We start from the raw sequence: 26,715 nt of genomic DNA, 5'->3' as shown, positions 1-26,715 counted from the left end.
GCCAGCCATCTGTCCCATTTCCCTTAGCAACCATCCGTCCTTTTCTCCTTCATTAAGTGTCTGAGGCGGATCCTGCCTGGCACACCCTCTCTCGCTTCCCTTTTTGCCTCTCTGGCTCATTCCCATCTCCTGTCACTGTGGCACAGAGTCCTGACATCAGAGCACGCTCCTCTCCCAGGAATTCTTGGACAAAGCTTGGACAGGGGTGGTTTGCTCACATTCCTGCCTGCTGCATTTTTTTTTTTCCCCCAGACTGATCTTTTCCAGTTCCTCTCCTTCAGGAGTTGTTCAGGCTGGAAAAGACCTCTAAGACAGAGTTCAGCCACCCAGCTCTGCCATGGCCACCATTAATCCATGTCCCCAGATGCCACATCCACTCAGCTTTTAAATACCTCCAGGAATGGGGACTCCACCACTGCCCTGGACAGCCTGATTCAACCCTTCCATGAAGGAATTTTCCCTAAAATCCCAAAGAAAAATTCCCCATAGGCAACTTGAGTCTTGTCCCTTGTTCCCTGGGAGCAGAGCTGACCCCCACCAGGCTCCACCCTCCCATCTGGGAATCATGGAGAGGGAGAATCCACCCTCCCATCAGGGAATCATGGAGAGGGAGAAGGTCCTCCTGTGGCTCCTCTTCTCTGGGTAGAGATACAATTCCCTGCTATACTTCATGGACTTGTAGAGAAGGGAGCTGGGAACTTCTCCTTAGGATAATAATTCCCGGTTACTGGTCTCCAGCCTCTGCTTTGCTCTGATGTCCCTCTCCTGTCTGCCTGCTGGGCTGTGATCCCAAGGTCTCTGCCAGGGCTTTGTGGAGGAGCTGTGCTGCAATTTAGGATTTGGGATCTCCACGGGCAGCGGTGTCTCCCGGTGAGAGCTGAGCTTCCCCCTCCGGCAGTTCAGAGCTGGGATGAAGCCAAGTGGGTTAGACAAGGCTTTGAGGTCCGGGAGAAGTGGGGAATGGCTCTGCAGCCCAGTGTGAGGAGCGGGAAAGGAGCCAGGAGCAGAGCCAGGACAGAATCCTTAATGGGAAACCTCTTGGTTCAGTCCACCTGCCTCCAGAAGCAAGAGCAGGATCCTGAGGAAGCAGAGGAGGGAGGGGTTTGACCTAATGAAATTATCCAAGTGCCTTGGCTCCAGCTGCTGCTCTCCAGTCGCATCCGACTGATGTCCAGAGACGTGGCCTGCGGGGAGGGATCGGATCCTCCACGGAGCATCCGCATCCTCCATGCCGTGCCCGCGTGTGACAGCAGCATTCCAGGCTGCCCAGAGAGCCTGGGAGGCTGCAGGTGCTGCCTGCTGAGGGAGAGCTCTCCGGCACTGCTTCCCTGGAGCGCTGACAGGAACAACACAGCTGATCTGTAAATTTCCCTGTCCTGCCGCAGCCATTCCCAGCACAGGAGGTGAGCAGGCTCCTGGAAATCGGGGAGCAGCTCCTCCTCCGGGTAAATTCCTGTGCTTTGGAGACTTGGCCGGGGAAGTTGTGTTCATGCCACAGAGCCCTGGGAAAAGGCCAGCGCTCCTGCTTGTGGGGGTGAAGGCATCCCACATCCCTAAAGCTCCTGCTAAAATCCTGATTCATTCCTGGGCTGGAGCTCTCCTCCCGAAGGAGGATGGAGCCAAGGGCATTCAAAAGGTGGGCGGGCAGGAGGAATAACATGAAGGAATTTTGGCGGGGGTGAAGCAGATGAGGAAAATGACACGTTGTTATTGCACCTGGATTAGCCAGGGCTGGGATGGAGCCGGGAATTCCAGTGGCTGCCAGTGCTGCAAGCACATCCCTGTGACTCAGGGGAGCTCGGGGGATTGCATTTTCCTTCCCTTGAAGCCTTTAGGGCTCATTTCCACACTTTTTCTGTTTTTAATTCCCTGCAGAACAACGAGGCTTTTACAACCTGAGGCGAAAAAGCTTTGGAAAGATGGGTTTGTCCAAGGGGGAGTGTGGAGGATGCTGGCAAATATCCTGACAGCCTGGAGCACTGCTTTATCCTCTCATTTTTCCCAAAGGAAAAGCCACCTGGAGCTGCCAGGCAGGAAGATGCCCTGAGCTTTGCTGAGCAGTGGTGAGAAACCCCAGTGAACTGTTATTTAATGGTCCTTTTCCATGGCAATGGCTCCTTCCCGGGGAGAAATTTCTGGGCTGAGGAGTCACAGCTTGGATAATGCTGGATAATGTCCTTGGGAGGGGGAAGTGCTGGCGGGATTGATAGCAAGTCTCCGAGGCTTGGCTTCCAGAGTTAGATCTGGCACCAATTTAGCAAAGCAGCTGGAAAGAGGAGTTTGTGCTTGGAATTGTGAGCAGCAAGGGATGTGCCGAATTCCAAGATGCAACCTGTGGGAGAAATCCTCTCCAGGCTTTTTCTGTGGAGTCGAACCCAGCCGTGTGCGCACGGGCGTGTTTACTACGTGCCAAGAGTGAGCCCACGGCGTGGGAACCTCTGGGAAAAGGGAGGGATCCCGCTAGGAAAGGGGCTTTGAGGCTGGAAAGGGGGCTCCTAAGGAGGGGACAGGTCACCACCCTCTGCAGGTGGGAATGGGAAGAGCTGTGTCCGAGGGAAGGAGCTGGGAATGTGCCAGCCTTGCTCTGCAATTCTTACCTGCAGTGGGACCTGGAGCTGCCCACACCTTGGGAATTTGTGGAAGAAATTTTTCCCTGTGAGGGTGGGGAGGCACTGGAGTGGATTTCCCAAACAAGCTGTGGCTGCCCCATCCCTGGAAGTGTTGAAGACTAGGTTGGATGGGCCTTGGAGCAATCTGGGATGGTGGGAGGTGTCCCTGCCCATGGCAGGGGGTGGAATGGGATGATCTTTAGGGCCCTTTCCAATCCCAACCATTCCAGAATTCCATGTCTGATCCCCTCAGGTGCCTGACAGAGGTTTCCCAATTCCTCTCCCTTTGGCTGGCATTCCAGCCTCCAGTGTACCAGCCTGAGCCTGAATTTAGGCTTCCAGCTTATCACCGGACCAGCTCTCCCTAGGTTTGGCTCTGACTGGGATGTCTCCCTTCTGAATTAAGTGCTTTTTAGGGATTCAGGCTCAGGGGTGGGGCAGCAGCTTGGGCCCCCCAAATCCTTTCCCAGTGCTGGAGGAGCCATGGAAAGCTGAGACAGCTGGAGCGGGAGATTTTTCTGAACATCCAGAGTGCAGGAGAAGCCTCTCCATTAGGGAATGATTTTTAGTGAAGGTTTGAGTGATGCTGTTTCTCTGCAGAGCTGCAGCAGCTGCTCCTGCTGGGGGGACACTGCCAGCTGCTCATCCCTGCTTTGGGAGCTTCCCAGGGGCTGGGAATGACATGGAGGGTCGTGCCAGGAGGTGCTGGCTTGGGGGGCATGGGGGAAGAGCAGGTTTCTGAGGAGTCCTGCTGGGATAATGAAGGATTTGAGGAGCTGGAACAGTCTGGAGGCACTGGATTAGCAGCGCTTTGGTAGGAGGTGATGGAGGCTGATGCCTCCAGAGAGTCGCGGGCGGGAATCATGCTGGGAAGGGAGGGAGGGAGAGAGGGAGGGCTGGGAAGGCACAGCCACCATGGGGATGGAAGCAAACACAGGCACTTCCTGCTTGGTGACATGGGGATGGGGGACAGGGATGCCTGTTGGTGTGGTTTTTAAAAGCACTTCCCAAATTCTGGAGGGGAAATGTGTGGAATTACGGTCGGCTGCACAGAGGGAGCAGCCTTGGCTTGTGCCAGGGAAGGTTTAGATAGGGTATGGAGGCAAACTCCTTCATGGAAAGGGTTGTCAGGCATTGGAACAGGCTCCAGGGATGGAGTCCCCATCCCTGGAGGGGTTTAAATCCCATGTGGGTGAGGCACTTGGGGACGTGGGTTAGTGGTGACCTTGGAACAGTTGGACTCCGTGATCTTGGAGGGTTTTTCCAACCTCAATTCTTCAGTAATTGGTATTCCCTAGAGAGTGAGAGACAGTGAGTGAGTGAGGTGCTGGAATTTTTTCCCCTGGAGGAAATGTCGGGATAACGCTGTTGTCCACCTTTCCCTGGTGGCCTGTCCCCTTTGAGAAAGACAAAAGCACCTTCCCAAGACACTTGTTGCTGTCTCTCCTTGGAATTCAGCCAGCTGGAACAGCCTGTGCCTGCTCCAGGGGTGATGGAGCCCAGCCTGGTGCTTGCAGGGGTTGAGGAGAGAGGAGGTGGTTTGGATAACCTGGATGCTGGAATCCCTGTGCCAGGGAGACTGCTGCACTCCCAGCCTTGTTCCAGCTATTTCCCTATGATTTATTGTAATCCTAATGGAGCAGCTGAGGGAAATTGGCAGGGTTGGGATGGAGGAGGAGAGGGGCTCGTTACCCTGGGAGTAACGGAGCGTCTGACTCCGACTGGGAGCCCAACAGGAGCAGGATTTCGGAGCAGCAGGATTGGATGTGCTGCGCCTGGGGGCGGTGGCAATGACAACAAACTGAATAATAATAAAAAGCTTCCCATGTTCCCAGCTATTCCTGGAGCCTTGTTCCCTGTCCAAATTCCCTGGAGGAGGGGTTGGTTTGCTTTTCGGTTTAGGAGAATCCTTAACCCTGGAATCTGTTGGCTTTTTATCAGGACACCCAGCTGGATGGGCTCTTTGTTGATGGAATCCTTCCTGGCACATTCCAGGGATCTCCAGAGCTCCAAGGCTGCCTACAGTGGTCTGGAGCCTTCCTGGGAGCTGAAATGGAGAATTCCAAGCCTGTGGTGTGGAACAGCCCCGTGCCATATCCATGTGTTGAGGAATGATGCTCCAGCTGGAAGAACACCACAGAATTCCCTCTCCCTCATATTCCCAGGTCATTCCTGCACAAAGAGCACAGATCCATCCAGAGGTGAGTAGGGAATAACAATTCCTTAAGCCACTGGGGCCTTTGGAGGTTTCCTTGTGAAATGGCTGGTGATGCCCTGATGGAGATGCTGCATCTGAGTTATCCAGAGGGATAACCCAGCTGGTGGATGCCTGGGATGCTCTAACTCTCCCTTACATCCCTGTAAAGGTGTGGGATTCCCAGGAATGTGTGTACATCACCACACCATTGCCCCAGGCATTTAAACCCAGACTCAACCCTTTCCCACAGGTTGGGAAGCTCTGAAATGAATGGATTTGCTCCAGAGGTTGGAGGTGGGGACAGATCCATGCGAAAATCACGGAAAATCATGTCTTTTGTGACAGGCTCAAATTAATTCCTTAATTCCCTTAAATGCTTCGCCACCCGCCCTCCGTGTCATGACAGCGGGGAAAAAAATGGGATTTCTGAGGGCATTAATCCTCCCCTTAATGCTTTAGAAGCATCCAGTTTATCCAAAACATTCCAAAACTTCCTGTAAAGGTGTCAGTGCCATACAGGAGTCAGGCAGCGGAGCCCTGGGGATCGCTGGGAAGAATCCCGACCCTGGAGCTGGGCTATGAATGCGGTCTGGCCCTTGCAATTCGGTGGAGCCAGGCTGGAAACGGGCAGCTGGAGCTGCTGGAAGGCAGAAATCCTGAGCTGTATGGGATTAATCGCCTTGTGTCCCTTAATTGGCAGGATCAGGGCTGGGATGTGCTCTATCCCGCGCCTTGGAAAGCCTCGGACGGCTTCCGATTGTATTTTCCTGAATAAAAGAGTAATTTCCAGTCTTCCTGAGCTTCTTCCCTCTGTCTGCTCCAGGTTTTGGGGCTTCCAGGGGTGCCTGCCTGGCCGGGAGCGGATCGTGAGGAAGGGAGACCTTGGAAGAGCCACAGGCTGGATGAAACGATTTGTTGGAATGCTAAATTTGGCAGCAGCTTTTCATCCAAACCGGAGCCACTTTGCACCTGTCTGGGAAGATAAAGGGACTCGGAATGAGCGTGAGGGGGATTTTTCTGCCTGAACAGGATACAAAGGCCTCGGCACAAATGAATTCCGGAGCTTCAAAGCCTTTCCTGAATGTTTTTCCACCCCTGTCAGGCTGTTTTATTTCCCAGGTACAGTGATATCACCCAGCAGACCATTCGAAGGCTGCTCCACTTGCTTTAAGGAGGAATGGGCAGGCAAGGATGTGCTGCTATTCCCTGCTGGATCAGCTTTTCTGGGACAGAGATTTTTTTTTTCTATTTTTCAATGCCTTTTTATTTTTTTTTGCAGTAGGAGCATCTAAGTTGTGTCCTTGGATGATGGCAGCTGCCGTGTTCAAAGGGAATCGCTGTCCTTCCTCCCAGACGGGATTGTTGTTGTGGTGTGTCCATCCTCGCCAGGGTTTTTTTGGGAAGAGGGCGATTGGTTGGAAGGGATCTTCCAGCTCATCCAGTTCCAGCCCCCCTGCCATGGGCAGGGACACCTTCCACTATCCCAGGTTTCTCCGAGGCTGGTCCAACCTGGCCTGGGACTCTTCCAGGGATGGGGCAGCCACAGCTTCCCAGCGAAATCCATTCCAGGGTCTAACAATTTCTTCCCAGTATCCCATCTAACCCTGTTCTCTGGCAGTGGGAAGCCGTTCCCTCTTTTCCTGTCACTCCATACCCTCGTGAACAGGCTCTCTCCATCTTTATTGGGAACATTTTTTCCTGAGAGGAAAGCGCTGCTTGAAAGCAGCGTGCCAGGCCGTCTCCATGAGGGAGACCGCAGTGCTGTTCTGGGGAGTTTTCCAGAGGGAAGGGATGTTGGGAGAGCCCCAGGTGTGGCTGAGGGGAGATTTGATTGCTCCCTGAATTCCCTGATTGTGGGGGAGGCAGGTTGGAGCCGGGCTGTGCTCCCGGAGAATAAGGCATGGGACAAGAGGAAATGGCCCCAACTTGTGACATGGGAAGTTCAGGTTGGACACCAGAAGGAATTTCTTCATGGAAAGGATGATGAGACACTGGAAGGGGCTGCCCAGGTAGGTGGTGGAGTCCCCATCCCCGGAGGTGTTTAAGGAATGACTGGACGTGGCTCTCAGTGCTCTCTGGGTGACAAGGCGGGGACTGTCACAGGCTGGACTCGGTGGTCCTGGACGTCTTTTCCAAGGGAATTGGTTCCTGTGGGACCCTTCCATCATTCCAGTGGGATTTTTCCATGATGATATCGGTAGGGCAGGTGAGCACCGGCCCAGGAGAGGCCCCTGCCCGCAGCAGGCGGCGTTCCCCGGATCCCAGCGACAATTCCCCGCTGGAATCCGCGGCCGGCCCGGGATTGCCCCGCCCCGTGGCGCTACCGCCGGGCGCCACCAGGCGGCGCCGCCGCGCCCCGCACCCCTCGTTGCCGTGGCGACCGCAGGTTGCGTAGCGGCCCTTACGCAGTTGACGCAGTGGGCGGCCCCGGCGAGGCGGGGGCGGCCCCGGCAGGGCGGAGGCGGCGTTGGAGAATCGGGGGCCGCAGGGCCCCCGGCATGGAGGAGGCGGCGGCGGCCGCGGCGCTCCCGAGGCGGCGGCAGCGGGAGCGAGGTGAGGGACGGCGATGGGAATGGCGCGGCAGCGGGGGCCGGCGCTGCGGCAGGTGCGGGGGAGCCGGGAGGGCGCTGGCAGGGCCGGGGGTGCGCCCGCCGCCGCCCCCCGCCCCGCTGGGCTGCAGGCCCGTGCCGCCCGAGGGGTCTGGATCCCGCAGGAAGCGCGGCGTTCCCGCCGGGAGGGCCCCGCTCCATGTGGCCTGCGCCCCCTGGGAAGCGGTGGGCTTCCACCTGCGCCTCTGGCAAGGCGCCATCCTGCCCCGGGCAGGTGCGAGGCGTGAAGGTGATCCCGCCGTTTGGGATTCGGGATCCTGCGGTGGGAGGCGGGAGCGGTGCTGTTGGATGTCCAGGGAGAAGAAGCTGCGGTGTGGGTGTGACACAGGGATTCTTGCTCCCAGCTTTTATTACTTCCCGCAGGGAATGGTACCTGACTTGAGCAACGCGGGCGGATGCTGAGCCGTGGCCGTAAAATTCCCAAATTTAGGATCGCAGGCAGCTGCAGAAGTGAGATATCCTTATAAAAGTAAGGGAGATGTCGCTCCGAGATCTTGGAGCTGGGATGCTGCCAGGCTGCTCAGCCAGAATTCCCGCTGTGCCCAATTCTGGGAATTAGTACCTGCTGGTGTATTTGGGACAGGCTTCAGTTGGCACTGGGAGTATGGGAATGGGGATTGCCGAGCCTGGTGCACGCCATGGTCCTTAGAACCTGCTCCAGGTGGGAAATCACACAGTGATTCACCAAGGTGGGATATAGAAGCCCGGGACATGAAAACAGCAAAACTCTGGGGAATGGTTTTAAAGGAAAAGAGTATTCCAAGGTGGGAATATTCATCTCCCCCTGGATGAAACTTAGTGGGGATGAGTTGCTGCATCCTCCTGGCTGGAGAGGGAGAAGCGTCCGAGTTTTTGTGGTCAGGCTGAGTGTTCTTAAATGGGAGATAATGAAATTGTGGGAAGTGGCTCTTGGAAAGCTTCGGACTCTCCGTGATTCTGGCATTGCCTTGGCTGAAGTGTGTATCCTGTGGACACTGCTGGAAGGAGCTTTCCAAGTTGGAAACCTGAGCTGGGGGAAGGTGTTTGTTGTGCCAGGTGTTGGTTTTCAGGGTCATAAAAGTTGCACGGGGGTCTTAAAACTGCTGGGGAAATTCCAGCCGTGCCAGCTTGGACTGGGAATGGCTGAGGGGGTTGGGAATGCCCAACAGGGACAAGAGACTTGGAAAAGCATCGGTTACGTGGTAAATGATACAAATAACCTGGAATTTCTGCAGCCAAAACCCTTCAGCAAGGAGCAGGATAAAATTCCCCCTTTAAATGGGAATTTAAATTGGAAATTTGGGAGTTGGCAGCTCTGCTCTCCAAAATTTTACTCAGGAGGGTCAAAATCAGGGATTTAAGGATATGGACTATGTACTGCAGGTACTGACTTTGTCAGTGCTGACCTAAAAATACCCTGATTTGACCCGAATTCCCATTTAAATTAAAGCACTGGGCACTTTTTGCCTGCTACCTGCAAAGCCAGATCCAAATCCTGGAGACAGGGAATGCTGTAAATCCCTCTGTGGTTGCTGGGAAAAGGGTGGTGAGAAAGGGAAACTTCTCTGGGCTGTGTCCACCCGTTCCCTTTCCAGAGGGCTGGGAAGGAGCAGTTGTGCAATGATGGGATTTAAGGGAAGTGCTGTGCCAGGAGGGAAAGTGAGAAGGGTGGAAATGCTCCTCCCAATGACCAAAAATGTGAGGAATAAAAAAAAAAAAATCCTACGTTTTGGAAACTTTGTTAAAATTCCCTGGACAAAGAATTACAGCAACCAAAAAAACCCCACTGCTTGGGGGTTGTTTTTTTTTTAACTTTGTGTGGGAATCTCAGTCCTGCTCCTTCTGCTCTCCCTCCCCTTGGAAGTTAATTAATTGAGAGCTGGCTGCTCCAAATGAGGTCACTTGGATTTCGGAGCTGCCGTATCATTGTATGGATTTGCAAAATCAGGATTTGCAGCTTGTGTGCCTTAGAAATTTTTCCTTAAAGTGGCATAATCCTGGTTTTTGGGAGTCTTTTCCAGGCAGCTGGAAGCATGGTAGGGAGGAGAAGTGTTCAAATTGGAGGGTGTAAAGCTCGGGAAGCTGCTCAGCTTTGGATGGAGAAGAGTTTGGAGATGCTTACAGGCATTCCCAGGCCTGGCTGTCTTTTATGAAACTTCCTTGGACTAAACCAGCAGGAATTCTCTTCTGTCCCAAACATCCCTGTCCTGTCTGAAGACTTTCTTTTGGGGAATTAAGCCTTCATACCTCCCCTTGACCACACAGCTTTTTTCTGGGGAGCCTGCACCCTGCTTTTCCTCCCCTCCCTTTCCATCTTTCCCAAATAAATGACCCTTGGTTCCGCCTCTGCTCCCAACAGTGATCCAGCTGATGAATAAGAACATCCCAAGCTCGATTGAGCCCTGGAGTTTGAGGAATTTCCAGTTAAAGACACAGCAGTTGAGATGGGGTGAGTGAAACCATTTTAATCTGCTCTTGGAGCTGCAGGGCTGGAGTTTTTCAGGAGCTGGGAGCAGATGAAAGTGGCCTTTGTGCCATGGGAAGTGTGACAAATGGACTTTTGTGGGATCTGCGGAGAGCGACGGGATGTTTATTCCTGCTGGGATAGATAGGAGTCAATCAGGCTCTTCATTCCAGGCTAGTTGGAGCTGATATTTTTGTTATTTCATGTGTGATATTGTTGATTTAGGTGTGTTTCTATGCATTATTGTGTGGATTTTTAAGGAGAAATCCGAGAAAAAATCCTGGAAAATTTGCCAGGTGCAGCACCTGCCCAGCTTGGAACTTTGAAAATGGAAGAAATTAGAATGGTCTTCCAGATTTTGGTAAAAAATGGGAAAGTTTGCCCTGCTGAGGAATATCCTGCCCTGGAATATGGACAAAAATGCTGCTGGACCCTAGCAGGGATTTTGGATACAGGAAGTAATTCCCACAGAGTTTCAGGAAAAATGTGCCCTGGACCTTCAGGCATTCCTTCTTCCTCCTTTTCTTTCCTTGCTTCCACTCTTTCCAGTGGAAGGCACATGGATCCCTTACCTCTGGATTTCTTTGGAAAGATGAAATAAAAAAGCTTTGGATTATTTTCCTTTTCATTGCAGCAGGAGCTGGAAATCTGCATGGCAGGCAGAGACTGTCAGGAATTCTGTCCTGGGCTCTTAATCCAGGAGTTTCTTCTTTAATTCAAATCCTTCCTTAACTGCCCTTGTGCTCCAGCAGATCCCTGAAAATCCTCATCCTGCCCCATCCATTGGCATTTCTCCCTCTCTTTGAGGAGCCTTCTGAGCTCCTCTTCAAAGATCTGTGGCAATTCCTGGCTTTACATTCCCTTCCAGCTGAGATTTTGGTTCCTGCCTGTTCCCTTGGTGTGGAATTAAAACAAGTGGGTTCCTCAGGGCTGGCTTTGAGCTCAATAGGAATTTTCCCCTGAAAACAGAATACAAGATGTAATTTAGAACCTTCAATTCCAAGTTTTCCTGGTGTTTTTCACTTGCCATTTCAGGAGTCAGAGGCAGATATCCCAGTGCAATTCACTCATAGCCATCAGTAGATATGGGAATGCCACCTTAAATGAGCATTTTCCTCGACTTTTTTTCCTCTGGAACGTGTTTCCTTGGGATTTCTTGGCCTGGAGGTTTTACTATCCCCACAGATCTGAGTGATCCTGATTTTACATCCAGGCAGGCTGCAGGACAGGATCCTTATCCTTGTTCTTTTGGAATAAAATGCTGAATCCCTCAGGCCACCTTAAAACATTTGAACTGGATAATGGGAAGAAACAGGAAAATTCAGGACATTCCTATTATAGTTCAGTGCACCAAATAGAAAATGGGGAGGTTGGGATGGAATTCAGCCCTTTCTTTCCTGAAAGGTGCTTTTCTTCCCTGGAAGGTTCCCATTTGGATGTGTCCTGCTGCTCCATGTCTGTTGGAATTTGGAATTTTCACAGTTCTGCATTCTTTGGGGTGAAATTTATTATTCTGTAATGGCTTGTCTTTGCAGCCCATATCCCTGGTGTTGACACAGCCTGGATGTATTTTTGGAATATGGATGTCAGCTCCAAACTGGGAGCCTCTGGAGGCTTGGCTTTTCCCATTGGGTCTGCTAAATGATCCTGCAAATTGCTGCTGTTTTCTCCTGTGGGAAATGAACTGTTTCACCTCCCAGAAAATCAGAACAAGGCAGGTGCTGCTTAGGAGCTTCCAGCATCTCAGCCAGCTGGGGGTTGTCCTGAAAAAAGTTTATCCTGCTCTGCTTGGATCTCATTATTAGAATCCTGGAACAGTTTGGGTTGGAAGGGGCCTTAAAACTCACCCACTATCCCAGGTAACTCCAAGCCCCATCCAACCTGGCCTTGGACACTTCCATGGATCCACAGCTTCCCTGGGCACCCTATTTCTTGGTGATATCCAGATCCTATAAATGTTCTTCATTTACCTCTGGGCCACGTTTAACCTTTGGAAGCACATTCCCCTTTTTGTGACTCCGGGTTTTTTCCGTCTGATTCAGTTGTTTGTCACCATCTCCATGGCACCAGAGCATCCGCTAATGACAACCAGCATTTCCCTAAATGAGAGCATTCAGGGATGAACTGGATTTTTCCCTGGAGAGGGGAAAACATATGCCCTGTCAGAGGAAGAAGAAAAACTTCCCATAAAAACAGGAATTTGTGATTTGTGCTGCTCATTTTCTTCCCTGGATAGAGTAGGGAATAAGGGAAAATTTCATGGAGAGATTTTGTGCTCTGTGAGATTGCTGTTCCCTCTACCTTTGTCAGTTCTCCCTTATTTTCTAGTGGAAAAAGAGGCATCCGTATTCCAAAACTGGAAGGATTAGAGCTTTCCTCAAAATTCACTGATAAATCCAGGGGCAAAATTCCCTTTGTGGAATTGTGGTGTTAAAACTTCCGCGGGAAGCCACAGGCTGCTTTTTCTGGAAAACCTTCTTCCCTCTAAATTTTGTGGCTATTCCTGGATCAATTTGTTGCTTTTGGAAAAGAGTCTTTTGGCCCTTAAAAAAAAGAAGAGATGCCATTTTCTCCCTGAGCTTGTTTGAACACCTCCAGTGCCATAATCAAATTTAACTCAGTAGGAAATGGGCAAATCCCCAAATCCAGTGTTATCCATGGTTATTCCAAGGCCTGATAGAGCCCGAGATAAAGCAATTTGTTGCATGTAACTGTTTGCCTTATGGAATCCCAGCTGGCAAGGAGAATTTTGGGACTCTCTGGGGTCTTGCTCTGACTTTGTGTTCCCCTTGGATGAGGGCGGAGGAATGAGGAGAGGCGAGCTGGGAGGTGGGAAGCACGTGGGAAGCTGCAGAAAATGCTCAGGAATGGGCGGCTGAGTAAGTGTGGAGCCTCCTGGGAATACTGGCAGAGGTGGTGAAATTCCCTTGTGAGGTGGGGAGCAGGAATTTGGGGAGGGAAATCAGGAACATGCCGATGTTGGAAGTTTCTCTGTTATCTAACGTGTGAGTTTGCAGGATGTGTTTTATTCTGGAGAAAAAGGAGGACTGGGGGAACTTCTCATTCCCTACAACTCCATGCCTGGATGGGGGAGCCAGGTGGGATTGGGCTCTTCTTCCAGGGAACAAATGACAGGACAGGAGGGAGCAGCCTCAAGTTGCATCAGGGGAGGTTTAGGTTGGATATTGGGAATAATTATTCATGGAAGGGGTTGTAAAGCACTGGAAGATGCTGCCCAGGGCAGCAGGGACTGGTGGAGTCCCCATTCCTGGGGATTTAAAATCCATGTGAATGTGGCACTTTGGGGCATGCGGTAGTGGGTTGATTGTTGGATTTGGTGATCCTAGAAGTCTTTTCCAGTCTTAACAATTCCGTGATTCTCTATGTGCAGGCCAGGCACTCCTGAGGGGTTGATGTTCCCAACTTTTCCCATGTCCTTCATACCATAACCCATGTTTTGTGTCCATGGATTTGCTAGCTCCTTGCATGTTTGCTCCCTGGAACGGCCTGGAACCCTGCTTTCCAGCCATTTCTGGGTAGGAACTCCAAGGATTCTCGCTTTTAGCCTTTATTCCTTGAGGCACACGAGGTTTAGTTTGGTTCTCAGGGGGATAATCCTGCCAGATTTTCCTTCTCTTGGAGGGTGACAGGGCAGGGAAGTGAACTTTTGGAATTGCAACATCCACGAGCCCAGTAAGGACCCACGGTTCCGGGTTTTTGGGATACACTGAGGGGAATTCAGGCAGCGGAACTGATCCGAGGTGGCTTTTAATGACTCCGGGCTCACCCAAATCCTTCTGGCTCAGGAGAGCGGAAGGGAATGCGCTGTGTTTGTTCACTGGATGCTCATCCCAAGGGTCGGATTAGTTCAGCGTTCCGTGGCAGCTCCAACCGGGTGGACGAGGTGCTGGGGAGGTGTCACCTGGGCAGGCTGAGGAAAAGGCGGAGTCGCCCAAGGGAATGTGGGAATCTCTCCAACACTGAGGATCCTGGACTGTCCTCAGCCAATTATCCTCTTAAAACCGTGGGATGTTGCGCAATGGACAAGTCAATCATAGGATATCCCAAGTTGGATGGAACCCACAGGGATCATTGGAATCCAGCTCCTGTTGTCCTTGGTGTTCCCAGCTGCCATTGTATTTATCTGTTGGTTTCCAGATGCTCTCCTAATTTTTCTTTCCGTGTTAACTCTTAATTGAACAACACTTGGAAGCAGGATGTATATTGAGGAGAATGAGGGACACTTCCCACTGCTAAGAAATGAGGCTTCTCATTACAGAAAAGCCTAGATGGGGGGGGTTTGGAAAACCAGATGGAATGGGAAGAACTCATCCTGGTTCCTGTTCCTGTAGCTGCAGGATTTTGCCTTTTGTGTGCCAGAGCTGGGAAATGCTGCCCTTTGGAGTGCAAAAAGCGTGGAAGGGTGTGGTCGGAGCAATCCGGAACCTTTTCACCTGAAAGCACCTGATTTATGACACCAAAATCCCAATGTTAACGTGGATTTGTTTGGCGAACTGCTCGGCTCTGAGTTCCCTGGGGCTGGGCCAAAACACTCCCTCCTGCCTGGCATGGAGAACACAGCCCTGGAGCCTCTGCTCTGGAGCACGAGGGCTCAACATTCCTGAAAAACAGTGAGTTGGCCTTTCCGTTCTTCCAGCAGGTGCTGTTTTGTTAATATTTAGGGATGTTTGTTGGGTGGAGAGTGGGAGCAAATCCCCTTTTCCTTCTGGAATGCTTTCACCATTCCAGTGTGTCAGGGCCTGGAAGTTTTACATGGCTAGGATGAAAGCAGATGGATCTACTGCCTCAGTGTCCAGAGGTAAAAGCTGCTGTGCCAGAGGGTGTGATACTGGAATTCCTGGTTGTCCAGGCCTGGAGAAGCAGATCCTGTTCCCAGACAACGTGACCATTTGTTGTTCTGTACTTTAGACAGCTGTCCTGGTGTTTGCTCAGCTCCTTACACCTGACTACAAGGGTTGTCCAAGGAATCTGCATTTCAAATTGAAGTTTTTGTTGAAACTCTGGCTTTTTTTTGGGGAGAAAATGTGACAAATCCCATTAGGAGAGAAGAAAAGGGAGGAATTTAGGACTTGGTGGCCCCTGGGGCTGTGGCTGCTGCTCCCTTTTTGGAGGAGAAATAAGAGAAGTGTTCTTTTACCTTTCCCAATATTTATAATATTCCAGCTGCCGAGGCTCCATTAGGCATTGCTGCTCTTGGAAAAGGAGATGAGGTTGGAAGTTCTCATGTTCCTATGGGAACAGGGAGTTGCAAGGCTTGGCGTTCTCATTTATAAGAAGATTTGTCAAGAAAGGTAGGAAAGGGATTTAATTTCTGACTTAAGTGGGAAACCAAGATTCCTTCTCTCCCAGTTGGGTCCTGACTCTGAGTTTTCCCATTCCAGGCTGCTCCGTGGCCTCGGAGTTAATTACAAGTTGGATAAGGAGATGCCCGAATCCACCCTGCTGTTGTTTTGCTGACTCAGCAGCTCAGAGCTCCTTTTTTTAGGGAGGGGGGCAGCAAAAAGACCACCCTGGATTCTGGATGCTTGTGGAGCAGGGTTAGGAACCCCCTTAGGATGAGTTTTCCAAGCTGAGCTGTTCCTGAATCTGCTTTTCCCATCTCCTTGGAAGTAGGTAAGATATTCAGGAGAGAGAAATCTGGTTTCTATTTCGCCAGTGCAGCTGTTGTTTAATAGCTTCCAAGGAATATGGGACTTTGCCCAGTCCTGTCTGCATGCCTCTTCCTGGGAATATTGCCCCATGTGTGCTCAGAAAGGCTGGGGGGGGGTGAAATTCAGGAAAACCTGCGTTGTGTGAGGGAAGAGGAATTGCAATCCCAAAGTTCACTTAGAAAATCGAAACGGGAAAAAGATGAGAGGTCAATTAAGGATGAACTGTGGTTTTTAAATGAGTTTCCAGCCAAATCCAATGGAAAACAGGCACCTGCCATGGGATGGGGCCTGGGTTTTGGTGTGTTGGGATCCTGACTGAAGCAGCTGTGCAGGTTTTTCCCTGTGGGAGCTTCCCTAGGGCTCTGCCGCTGCACCATGGCTGGGTTGTGGCCAGCGTATCTGGGACTCTTGCCTGAGGGATCCAATCCCTTAATTTGCCATAAATCTGGGATTTGGGACTTCTGCCTGAAGGTTGTCATCCCTTATTTTGTAATAATGGGGTTGTCTTTTTTCCCCCCTAAATTTGGATTTTCCATTAATTAGTGGCTGTTATTAATTATGACTTGGTATTTTAATACTTCAGTTTTCCATGTTTCCAGTGCTGCAGAATGGAATTTGAATTCATCTGTCCCTTTGGAGGGCAGGGAAGTTTCAGCTCTCCTGTTAAAGGGGAGCTCTCTCTTCCTTGGAGCCTTTTTCCTTGGAACTATTTTGGGAGCATGACTTCATCTTCCTCCTGGAGCGGGGGAAAAGCCCACCCCAGAAACGTGGGGGATTCAGAGCTTCTGTTCTTCCCTGCAGAAAATCACGGAATTGTGCCTCAGATTTCCCTGAAATGGGGGTGTTGGATCATTGTAGGAGGGAAAAGGGGTGAGTTGTGTGCTGCTGGTGGACGGATCTGTGTTCTCCAGAGGTCACTCCTTGCTGGCAGCCCGGAGCAGGAATGGGATTCCTGGGTGCTGGCAGCTGAGGGAGGGGTGTTAAAGAGGCAGCTCCTGCTGGTCTCTTCCAGTGATTCCAATCCCTTCCCTCCTTGTTTTCTCTTGGATGTTTACCTCTGGATTCTTTGGCTCCCATCCTAGTAATGCTAAACCCTGTGGTGGACTTGGGAAGAGCTGGATGAGGGCAGAGGTGAGGTTTTATCCCAACACATTTCAGAGCCTGGATTGTCCCTCCCCCTCCCCCTGCTGATTTCCTGGTGGAAACACTGAATTTTCCCATTTTGCTGTGTTGTCTCCTTCCTGGCTTATCAGGGAGAGAGGGAAGAAGGGATGTGTGGGCTGCTGGTGCTGGAATTTAAAACTTCCTCATGGAAAGGGACGGGGTCATCCCTTTTTACCTTTTCCAGCTTCATGCTGGGAGCTGGAACACCTTGAAAATTCTGGCCGGGAAATCACGTAACTGAGGGAGGAATTATTCCTAGTGTCATTCCATAACCTTATTCCCTTACTCCAGAGGGATCATTTGGGCTTTTTTGCCAGACACTGATCCCAACTGGGAGCAAAAAATATGGTGGATGGAGGAAGAAACCTGTGGACCTGGAGTTTTTCCAGCTTAAGGAATGCTTGGTTCATCCTGTGCTGGACAATTCCAGGCTGGATGCTGGAGCTGGATATTCCCTGGGTCTGTGTTTCCCTCTTTGCAGTGAAAATAAAATTATTCAATATCCATGGGATCTTTATAAATCCTTAAATATCCATGGGAGGTTGCAAAAATGGGCATGTCAGCAGTTGGGAGATGTTGATTGATTTCTTTTTTCCCCACTGGAGAGGGTGTGTTGGATGTGGAATGTGGGAAAGACTGTCAGGAACCTGGCTGGAAAGGTGTGTGAGAAGCTCTTGGAATTCTGGGAGCTGTTAGGAGCACTCAAGAGATCCCTTCTCCAAGAGACCTTTGGAATTCTCATGGTATTTTGAAAAAAAAAATCAAAGCCATCTGACAAGGCAGGTGGCAAGTGACACTTGAGTTGTGCCAGGGGAAGTTTTAGGTTGGATACTAGGGAAAATTCCTTCATGGAAGGGGTTGCAAAGCATTGGAACAGGCTCCAGTGGTGGAATCTCCATTCCTGGAAGGATTGAAAATCTGCATGGATGTGGCACTTGGGATAGTCGTGGTGGCCTTTGCAGTACTGGGGAATTTTAGATGATCTTGGAGGGCTTTTCCAACCTGAACAATTCCATGATCCATTTGTCTGTGCTGTTGGGCACACAGAAATCTCAGCCTGGCATTTGAGGACAATTCGTCTCTCCCGTGGGCTGTGCGATCCCAAAACATCTCCGCAAGGATGCAGGCAAAATTCCTGTTATTCTTTATCAAAAAGACTGGGAATATTTTCCCTTGCTGCCCAGAAGAGAACTGTAGGAGATCTCAGCTTGTGCCTGTGCTCAGAATTTAAGGCTGAAGGAGGGAACTGCGGCAAAAAGAGGCACAGGATTGGGATGGAGAAGAGTCGGACCTGGGCAGGGATAATTCCTGATCCTTCAGAGCTTGATTATTATTCTTTAATGAACTGTGTTAATTACAATATCATATTGCTCCCAGGCCTCTGAGTTCTGATCAGGAATGAGGATGTGAACTGAAAAAGATGGAATAAAGGAATTTTTTCTGTCTTTGGAAGTTCACTTGTCCTGGCAATAACGGAATGAGTCACCAAACCCCAACTCTGGTGCCTGTGATCTCTTCCCAGCTGATTAGAACATTCCCACCAAGAGCTCTTCCAGGCATTTCCTTTTGAAGCTTAATTGAAAAAGCTCTGGATGATTGGATGCTTCATGGTTAATTATAAGATAATTAAAGGAAAGCAGGAAAAATCCACACCTGGACAAATCCTGCTGAAGGAATCTCTGCAAAGGCACTCCATTTAATTACCAGGATGGCCACGCGTTGCCTCGGGAATGAGAGGAAAAAGGAATTTCTTTTCCAGCAGCCTCAGACTGGTTGGGCTCAGAGCCAGGGGCTTGTCCTGAAGTAGATCCCAATGAACAGCTTTTTTTCCTTATAATCCTGTTAGGATTATAAATTCAAGTGTGAAATTCGTTTGGAATTTGTGTCTGCTGGAGGAGGGGAAATCAATTGCAAAATGCATCCCTGCACTGTTGGAGCAGGGATCCTTCCCATTTTTTGAGGATTTCCAACTTCCCTGGACAAGATTTGAGCTCAGTTTGTCTTTGGAAAAATGGAATTGCTTTCCTTTGCTTTCCAAAAGCTGCGGAGGTGTTGAGTTTGGTAGAGAGGGATTGGGATCACCTGGCCATGATCCAGGATGTCCAGCAGCCAGGTGGGAAATCCAGGTACAGCCCTGAAGATGATCCTGCTGGGATGTGCTGCAGGAAAGGTGATGTTTTTCCTGTTCAATTCAGACATGGATTGAGTACAGGCTGGGATTGTGGGAATGTTCAGCCTGGACAAGAGAAGGCTCCAGGAAGACCTTAGAGCCTCTTCCAGAGCCTAAAGGGGTTCTAGGTGAGCTGAAGAGGGACTTGGGACAAGGGCCTGGGTGACAGGACAATGGGAATGACTTCCCGCTGCCAGAGGGATGGGATAGATGGGATATTGGGAAGAGATGCTTCCCTGTGAGAACAGCAAGGCCCTGTAATGGATTTCCCAGAGAAGCTGTGGCTGCCCCATCCCTGGAAGCATCCAAGGCCAGGTTGGACAAGGTTTGGAGCAGCAACCTGGAATAGTACAAGGTGTCTTTGCCTGTGGCAGGGGCTGGCTGGCCAGGTTGGACAAGGTTTGGAGCAACCTGGGATAGTACAAGGTGTCTTTGCCCGTGGCAGGGGCTGGCTAGAATGGGATGAGCTTAAGGTCCCTTGCTACCCAAGCCATCTGGAATTAGGGATAGTTTTATGAGGAACACATTAATTTCATTTTTTGGATCCTCCTATCTGTATTTTAGGAATCAAATGGTTGATTTAGGTTCTGGATCATCTCCTGCTGCTTCTGGTTACCTCCTGCCGTAGTCTGGCATTCCCCAGCTCCAGAACTGATGCATTCCCACATGTGGCCAGTTCATCTTTCCTGCTCCCTGTTTGCTTGGGAAGGATTGTTCCTGGTTTTCTGTGGTATAACCAATTGTTAGGAACAGTCAGTTCCAATCTGTGCCGTTCACTTCGTGCCTGCACAGCTGCTTGGAGCCAAGGAATGCTTTTCCAGGGATTTCTTCGGCTGCAGCTCTGCTCTTGTCACGTGGGGTCTCTGCTTCTGCCTCACCTCCTTTCACCTCCCTCTTGTCCAGCTTATCCAAATGAATTCTGGCTCTGGAGCTGGTGGCTGAGAGGCAGGGACAGTGTCCCTGGAGTGACAACTCTCCAAGCTCCTTCCAGGCTCTGCTGAAGGACTCCCCTGTAACAAGGGAAAGCAAGGAGGGTATGGAAACATGGAGAGTGGTGGTAACAGGGAGAAAAATCCCAGAATAGTTTGGAATGGAAGGGATCTGGAATGTGGTCCAGTTCCATCCCCCTGCCATGGGCAGGGACACCTTCTACTAGCCCAGGTTGCTCCAAGCCCCATCCAAGCTGGCCTTGGACGCTTCCAGGGATGGGGCAGCCACAGCTTCTCTGGGAAATTCATGGTCTCATCACCCTGACAGGGAAGAATTTCTTGCCAATATCCCATCTAATTCCACCCTGTGGCAATGGGAAGCCATTCCATGGCTTTATCCGAAGTCCCTCTCCGCACCCTGTGGCAGTGGGAAGCCATTCCCATTGTCCTGTCACTTCATGCCTTTATCCAAAGTCCCTCTCCAGCAATCTTGGAATCTCTTCAGGCGCTGGAAAGAGCTCCAAGGTCTCCCTGGAGCCTTCCCTTCTCCAGGCTGAGCAAGGTCAGTGTATCAAGGAGTGTCAATTAGGGAATAAGCATGGAAGCAGGAGGAGATTCCTGGTGCCATGGCTGGAGCAAGGAATGTGTGGCTGTGCTTCCTGTGGCACCGAGTTTGCCGGGTATTGGAGAGTAGAGATGGCAGTTCCAGCTCCAGGATCTGTAGTGATGAATCCACAGGGAGAAGCAGGCACAAGGAATCTGTGTCAGCAGGAAAAACTTGGAGTAAATATGTATGAGTAATTCCAGGAGTCAGAGCTGGAAAACCTGTGGAAATGAAGGAGATGTAAAACTGCCTTATGGAATTAAATAATTCCTGAGCTTGAAACTAAATCCCTATCTCCTGGGTGTCCCTGGGGAGCAGTGGGCAGGGCTGGATCCCTGCTGGGGAGGGATGGGTGTTGTGGCTGCCAGGAGAGCGCAGATCCCGAGGGCCTGGAGAAACTGCGGATCAGCTCCACGTGCAGGCTGTGGGTGGTGAGGAGGAGGGATGTGTATGCTGGAATTTGGAAATGCAGCTCCTGGAGTGTCCAAGGAGAAGGGAATGTGGAAAAATAAATATATTTAAGGCTTCAATATGACACAGGATCAGGGAAGCCTGGGCTTGATTCATCTTTGCTTACATAAGCAAAAGGAGAAGAGGATTCCTGCTTTCCATCACAAATCTGAGATTCAGAAAGAGTCTGGAGAGTTCAGCTTGGCAGGATTCAGCCCAGGATTGCAGTTCTAGGTTGCTTGGTTGTCATTAGGGAAGCACTGGATGGGTAAGAATTCCTAGGAAAAGGAGAAGGAAGCATTTGGTCCATTGGTCCTGGTGGTTTGGAGAGGTGTGGGACCAGTGCTTTTTGTTCCCTGTGGTGATTCCAACATCTTTATCCCAAGCACCAGGTGGAGGAAAAGCAGGCTGGTAAGTCCCAGGATTTGATTTTTCCACGGGGTAGGAATTTGGGACTTAATTCCATAAACTTGGGAGAGAGCTGGAGCTGCGTGTGCTGGACTGTTGGTGGTTTTCCATGTGCTCTTCCTCAGTGAGCTCCATGTTCCTAATGGACAAATGGGCCTTTTTGGGATAGGATGAGAGAGGAGCTGTTGGGGTATGGAAGGAGGGAACTGCTCCAAAGGGTCCCCTGGGGGCTGGAATTCTGGGGTCCTGCAGCCCTGGAAGGGGTGATTTATTCTTAAGAGCAAGCACTGAGGCAGGAAAAGTTTTCTCAAGCTGTCATTTGGGTGAGCTGGAGACCTGGAATCTGCCTCTCCCTTCCTCATTCCCTTCTTCCTTCCCTGCTCCTACTTTCTTTGGATTTGCACTGAAATTAGCAGTTTTACAGGAGCTGGGGCAGAACTGGCAGCTTCCTTTAGAAGACTGTTCTCCAGGTGGGAATAAAGCAGGATTCTTCTACTGGGAATGCTCCGCCTGATGGTTTCTTTTCCTACCAGGGCTATTCCCATGTGGTGAGGTGGAAGCCACAGGATGGGAGGGGCAGAAGCACATTTCTTGGGAAGTTGCAGCTGGAAATCCAGAGTTAGGCTTGAAATGTTCCCTGTGAGCTTGGGAAAGAGGATGTTGTCCATGTCCATATCCAAGCCAAGAACATTTCTGGGCTGAAATTCCCACTTCTCTGCTGTTGTGCATTTAAAATTCCCACCTATAGAGGTGTTCCTGTCCTGGCCCTTCACCAGACAGGATTTTTGTGTTTGATCCTTGCTTCCAGGGTAAAGAGGGAGGTGGAAGTGGAAAGTGTGGAAAGGAGCCCTTGGATAGCAGCAATCCTTTGGATGCTGATGATTAGTTCACAGGATCTTGCTGGAAAAAACATGAATTCAGGCTTGGTTTTTTAATCCATAAATATTCCTGTAGGTTGTGGTTTATCAAATGAGCTTGCAGAAATAACTGATTCTAGTTATCAGACAAACTGATTCCAGGGTATCCTGATGTTGGTTTGATTTTCACTGGAGGCTGGGAAAAATCTGGAATTGGGGCCAAGAAGCATATTCTGCTTAATCAGGTGCAACATTGATGCTTTCCAAGATATTGGAAAGTGGGACTATGGGTGGGTTTGGGGAGTTACAGGAAAAGGCAAAGCACAGAAATGGCATTTTCAGGGAATTCATAGCATTCAGGAATGTTCCCTCTTGAACATACTCCCACAGGATGAGGTCCTCAAATAGGCTGTTGGTGGCTTCCACTGGAAGTTTCACTTAGACTTTGGGAAGTGTGACCTCCATGACCTCTTTCCAGGCTGATTTCTAGGAATGTGGGATACAGGCATGTCCTCAGCCAAGGAAACAAGCAGGGACACGGTAAGGGAAATAAACAGGCAGCATCAGGAAAATGGGAATAGGTCATGTCCAGGTCAGGTTTAGGCTGTTTGAAGCCATTCCCAAGGTTTTTGAGCTTGGAAGTGTCACAGATCCAGGATCCCTGTTTAATGAGGACAAATTGTATTTAGAAAAGATGTATTTGGGTTTAGATTCCCAAAAAAACTTCCCAGATAGCCCTGATTCCCAGCATTTTAGACTTGCAGCTAGGCATGTACCTGCCTAACCATTTAGTCATGGAATATGGGAAGAGCAAAACTCCTGAGATAAGCTGTGGGATGTGATACAGAAAAAAGGCCAAACTGGAAATGCTGGTGATCAGGAAGTAGAGTAAGAAGCTGGAGACCCTGGAATTCCACGTGTGTCTCTCTTTCCCCCTCGGTGCCAGGAGGGAGGGAAATAATCACTACTTTAAATTCCTTAGGATCATTCCTGGGAGATGAGCAGAGCCAGCCTTCCCTCCTATGCTGGCAATGCACGTGGAGGGAACCTCTCCCTGACGATTCCTGTGGCTCCAGAGCCTGGAGCCGCCTCTCCGGATGCGCTTCTCCTCTCTAGCACATTTGTGGGGAGGGGGAGCAGGGAAGGAGTGCCAAGGAATGGTGTTGACCACACAGTTTTCCCGAGTTTGGCAAGGATTTTGTGTTCTCCCACTTGTTTCGCTCTCCTCGTGTTGGCAGCGGTGGTCCCGGCACCGCTCCCGGTGGCTTTCCCTGCATGTGACTCATCCCCAGGGAATTCCTGAAGCAATGAGTCAAGTTATTGGGAAAACTGTTTGCCCACTAGTGTAAACTAGGGAGCCAAGAAGCTGCTTGCAGGAGGGGAGAGAGGCAATTCCTTTTGGGAATGACTGGGCTTCTCCTCTCTTTTCCCGAAGGCATTGCTTCCAGATGTGCCAGAGCAGGGATGTGCCTCTGAATTCAATATCTCTCCTGGATATTTGCTCCTTCTGCTTTTTTTCTGGCTTTTTGAAAATTAGGCTGAGCTGATAAGCATTCCAGGGTGGAGTAAAACTGTCAGGAATTTGCCAGGATTGTAGTGGAAAATAGCTTTTCCTAAAGAAATGAGGCTCTATCCAAAATGCTCCTTGTGTAATTACTGGTCACCTCTTGGATTTGCCCTGGCTGGCTTCATCCAGCCCTTGGAGTTGTGGCTATAAATAACTCAGAGGCCGTGTGCTTTCCAACCAGGAATTACCAAGTTCTGTGTGTAGCTGTGGGATATTCCAGCAAAACCAAGGATTGGTGATTCCCAGTAAATATATCCAGGGAGCTGTTGTTCCACACCTGGGAGCAGATTTGGGATGCTGGCAGCATTTATTGCTGTACCCATCACCTCATCCAGGTATTTCTTTTGCATTCCCTACCCCATTCCAGCCAAGCTTTCCTTGTTGTAGGGGATTTTATTCCCCTGTAGAACATGGGGTTCTATTTCAAATCCCAAATTAATTGGAATTTATTACATTTTCCCCCGTGGCAACTTGGCCGTTATTTTTGCCGGAGCTTGGAGCGGTCGGGAAGCTGCCCGTGGGCTCTGCTGGCACAAACTGTGGGTGGAATTGCGGAGCTGCCGGCATCGAGACAAGGATTGGGGGTTGTTTTTAACTCAGTTCCTGGCAGCATACTGGGATTGTGTGTGACAGTTCCTTCTCCCCTCCCAGATTCCTGAAAAAGTGGCGGCTTCCCGTGTTTCTCAGACAGGTGTTTGTGCAGGCTTTGGATTTTCCATAAGCTGATGAGTTTGGAGCTCTGGAGTTAAGGTGTGCTTTTGTCAAGGTCAAGGAGAAAAGTCCTGGGAATCTCAGAGGTGTGAGTGAGGCTTTTCCATCCCTTTCCAAGCATTATCCTCCCTTTCATTTGGGAGGCTGGAATGTCTCACAGTGATCCCTGTCTCTATGGATTTATCCCTACAAACCTCTTCCTTTATGCCCAGGGATGGTTGCTGAGGTCTGGAATTAATGAAGCCCTGTGGATCCTTCACCAAGGGGGACATGGAAGTGCTGGACCGTGTCCAGGGAAGGGTTTGGATCACAAGGAGCAGCTGGGGGAGTCAGTGTGCAAAAAATGAGGATCAGGAGGGATCTTCTCACTCTCCACAAATCCCTGACAAGAGGGTGGAGTCAGGTGGGATTGGGCTCTGCTCTCAGGGAGTAAGTGGCAGGATGAGAGGAAATGGCCTCAAATTGCACTAGGGGAGGTTTAGGTTGGATATTAGAGAAAATTCCTCAATGGAAAAGGTCTTAAAGCATTGGAGCAGGCTCCAGTGGTGGAATCCTATCCCCAGAGGGATTTAAAAGCCATGTGGATGTGGCACTTGGGGACATGGGATAGAGGTGGCCTTGGAAGTGCTGGAGAAATGGTTGGAGTCAATCTTGAAGGGCTGTTCCAGCCTTAATGGTGATGCTATGGATGAATCCTGACCCATGGGGTGGTGCAGGGATGTGACTGGAAAGCCAGTGGGGATAACCATTGGGATGTGCTGTGTCACTGGTTTGTTGGACTGGGATCCCTGGGCACAGTCTCAGAACTGGTCCCAGTTGTTTGGAGGAGGTTCATTCCAAAGTGGAGAATTTTCTTGTTTCTCTTTGATTCAGTGAATCCCTTATCCTGCTTCTAACTGAGAACAAGTGCTGGGAGTGGCACCTTTGGGATTTGCCCATCCTCTTGCACTAAATCCATTAGGGTTTGCAAGACAGTCCCATTTTTCCTGAGAACTCCACTGCTGTGGTCAAGTCCATGCCAAGGAGATGCATTCCAGAGTCTCCTTGATTAAAAATTAATCATTCCCAATGTAACAGAAAAGCGATGTCGTGCATGTTTGGGGGAAATGTGGGATTCATGAGACCTGTTTCTACCCAAGGCAGGAGAGTTTGGAGTTTAGGAAAAAGGGGATGGATTTAACCAAGGAGAACATGCACCTTGATGTGTTTATGGCAAAGGGGCTTTGGGAAGGAGTCTGAGGTAGGAACGAGGTGGGATGGAGATAGATCAGTGCTGGGCCAACTGGGAAGTGGTTACACCAATCCTGTGTCCATCACCATTGCAGTTACAAGGAATTTATTCCGGGGTTTCAGGGCTAAACTGGTGGGCCAAACATGTAAGTTCTTGTTCCCTGTGTTTTGAAGGTCAGTTGTTGATACTGCGAGATTATTTTGGGAATTTGTGTCAGTGGGCAGTGCTGGAGTTCCAGATCCAAGCTGATCCCATTAGCTGTGTCCCAATGACATTGCAGAGGTGATTGTGGTGCCATGGCCTTATCCCGAGGGAGCCACATCCAAAGTGTGCCAAGCCACAGGAGGCTCTTTGAACCTTTCCTGTCTCCAAGCTTCCTTCCCTGGCTCTGCTGCTGACTGATTTTATTCCATTCTCCTTGGAAAATGGGAGATTATCAAGGAGAATTTTCAAAGTAACCATGAAGATATCCCAAAATTCTAAACCCACTGATTTTTGCCAGTGATCTCTGCCTGGGATTTGCTTATGAATATGGCTCTTAAATGTTCCATGAATCCATGGAATATTCCTTAAAGTAGGGGTCTGTTCCCTTAATCACCTCCGGTGAGGGCAGAGCTCTCCTCACAAGCTTCCGGCAGCTGCTGTGCCTTCTTCCCCCTGGGAAGAGCTTTCCCTGCAATTCCTGCAGGCACTGCTTGCAGCAGATACTTCCTGCCCCTTGGAAAAGGCAGAAAGGACTCGCCTTCCTTTGGTGCGGTGGAATTTGTCCCCTCTTGTATACAATCCTGGAATGGTTTGGTTTAGAAAGGACATGGAATGCTCATCCCATTCTACCCCCTGCTGTGGACAAGGACACCTCCCGCTATCCCAGGTTGCTCCAAGCTGGGATTTATCACTTCCAGGCTTGAGGCAGCCAAAGCTTCTTCGGAAAATCCATTCCGGGGCCTCACCACTGTCACAGGGAAGAATTTCTTCCCAATATCTAATCCAAACTCACACCATGTGAGTGGGAAGCCATTCCATGCCTCCTCCCTCCCTTAGGCACTGGAAGAGGCTCTAAGGCTCCCTGGAGCCTTCTCCTTGCTGAGCTGAGC

The 26,715-nt window shown here is 50.3% G+C and overlaps 1 protein-coding gene across 6 annotated transcripts in view; it reads left to right on the top strand.

Moving 5' to 3' along the window:
* The first annotated feature begins 7,243 nt into the window (after positions 1-7,243).
* DAGLA (diacylglycerol lipase alpha) overlaps positions 7,244-26,715 on the top strand; it is a 57,583-nt gene continuing 38,111 nt past the window's right edge. For 3 of the 6 annotated variants that reach the window (XM_041470385.1, XM_041470386.1, XM_041470379.1), the window contains exons 1-2: positions 7,244-7,359; positions 9,754-9,843. The gene's annotated coding sequence lies outside the window, so the exon portion shown is untranslated. Of the gene's footprint in view, positions 7,360-7,778; positions 7,885-9,753; positions 9,844-16,301; positions 16,401-26,715 lie in introns of those variants that run through there. The other 3 variants (XM_041470381.1, XM_041470380.1, XM_041470384.1) reach the window with 3 other exon arrangements.

The sequence above is a fragment of the Pyrgilauda ruficollis genome, unplaced genomic scaffold, assembly GCF_017590135.1.
Source record: "Pyrgilauda ruficollis isolate IOZ18807 unplaced genomic scaffold, ASM1759013v1 scaffold245, whole genome shotgun sequence".
Taxonomy (NCBI): Eukaryota; Metazoa; Chordata; class Aves; order Passeriformes; family Passeridae; genus Pyrgilauda; species Pyrgilauda ruficollis.
Note: the sequence above shows the minus strand (reverse complement) of the source record. Positions and strands in the feature narration are given on the sequence as shown.